The following is a 1,847-nucleotide window of genomic DNA, read 5'->3' as shown; positions in this document are numbered from 1 at the left end:
GTGGGGTGCAGGGCCGTGGACTGAGGGGCTGTGTGGGGAGTGGGGTGCAGGGCCGTGGACTGAGGGGCTGTGTGGGGCGTGGGGTGCCAGACTGTGGGGTAAGGGGCTGTCTGGGGCATGGGGTTCAGACCTGTGGAGTGAGGAGCTGTGTGGGGAGTGGGTTCAGGACCATGGACTGAGGGGCTGTGTGTGGTAAGGGGTCCAGGACCGTGCAATGAGAGGTTCTGTCTGGGTCGTGGGGTTCAGGCCTGTGGAGTGAGGGGTTCTGTCTGGGGCATGGGGATCAGGCCCATGGAGTGAGGGGCTGTGTCTGGGGTGTGAGGTTCAGGCCCATGGAGTGAGGGGCTGTGTCTGGGGCATGGGGATCAGGACAGTGGAGTGAGGGCCTGGGTCTGGGGCATGGGGATCAGGCCCGTGGAGTGAGGGGCTGTGTGGGAGGCGATGCTGAACGAGTGATCTTGGAAGGCGTTGCTGTCACACTGGGAGGTGTGCACGTTTTGCACAGGCAGTGGGCTCTCCGTGAAGGCATCATTGTACACGGCATGCCTTTCTGTCTTCCGTCTGTAAAGGGGCAGAACCCTTGGACAGTCTATGGCGTTTCCGTCCCCGGTCAGTTTAACAGTGTCCTGGAGACAGGGATGATGCCAGCCAGGCTGGAAGGCAGGCACACACAGAAAGTCCTGGGTTGGGAATGACCACCTCATGGACAGCTCACACTCACCTTTAATGGGATGTCACTTTGCCCTCACTTCAAAATGAATTAAGTGTGTGGGGGCAGCAATCAGTGTCATGAGGCAACTGTGGGAACTGTGACTGGAAAGCCAATTTGTGCTGTAATCTTTCAGTCAAATCACAGCTTTAAAACAACGTTTCCTCCTTGCGGTGGGGGGCGTAGGGGGGTGAGAGCCAGGACATAGGGTGCACATGTATGTGACAGCAGTCCCAACAGCGTTGTCTCCTCGTGTGTGTGCATGTGTGTCTGTGTGTATGCGTGTGAGGGGGTGAGAGCCAGGGCCGGGGGGTGCACGCGTGCATGACAGCAGCCCCGACAGTGGCCTGTGCTTCCTGGCATGTGGAGGGGCCCGCTGGGCGCCGCCCGCTGGTCCTTCTATCCCTGTGTCACCTGTCCTCCGGCGCAGGGCAGACCCCTGTCCTCCTCAGCCTTCTGAGTGAAGGCCCTGCCCCTGTCGTCCCTTGGCCGGGCCTTCAGCATGCACCCTGGGCCCAACTAGGGACAAAGCCCTACACAGCCTCTCTTGCACAGTTTATAGTCAAAGCAGACTAGTTCTGTTGAGCCTGCCTGTGTTAGCCCCTGTCCTGTGTCAGCCCCTGTCCTGTGTCGGCCCCTGGCCTGTGTCAGCCCCTGGCCTGTGTCAGCCCCTGGCCTGTGTCAGCCCCTGTCCTGCTGTCACTGGAGCCCTGTGACTGGGCGGCGTTGACAAACAGAAAGGCACTCTCACTGTTCAGGAGGCCAGAAGTCCAAGTTCAGGGCGCCTGCTCCAGGAGAAGGCCCCCGTCTCTCTCTCCCTTTCTCTCTAGCTCTGTCTCTCTCCCTCTTGCTCTCTCTCCATCCTCTCTCTCTCTCTCTCCCTCCCTCTGTTGGCTCAGGGGAAGGTCCTGTCTCAGCTCTGCAGCTCCGCCCTCCTCCATCCCTTGGCGGTTTCCACATGGCACCTGTCTTCCTCCCTTCAGCTAGCTGCTGTGTCTGCTGTGTCTAGTCTCTGTCTTCACACCTCAGGAGTGGTTAGTGTAGGACACAGGCTTCACCAGTGTGACCTCATTCAGGGAACAGATGACCCTATTCCCAACTGGGACCAGAGGGGTGGTGGTGATGTGTGCTATCAACC

The 1,847-nt window shown here is 59.6% G+C and overlaps 1 protein-coding gene across 1 annotated transcript in view; it reads left to right on the top strand.

Annotated features, from left to right (window-relative positions):
• TTLL2 (tubulin tyrosine ligase like 2) overlaps window positions 1-1,847 on the top strand; it is a 10,681-nt gene that overhangs the window by 401 nt on the left and 8,433 nt on the right. The window lies entirely within an intron of this gene.

Source organism: Orycteropus afer, unplaced genomic scaffold (genome assembly GCF_000298275.1).
Source record: "Orycteropus afer afer isolate SDZICR_OR568_19922 unplaced genomic scaffold, OryAfe1.0 scaffold00273, whole genome shotgun sequence".
Classification (NCBI taxonomy): Eukaryota; Metazoa; Chordata; class Mammalia; order Tubulidentata; family Orycteropodidae; genus Orycteropus; species Orycteropus afer.
Note: the sequence above shows the minus strand (reverse complement) of the source record. Positions and strands in the feature narration are given on the sequence as shown.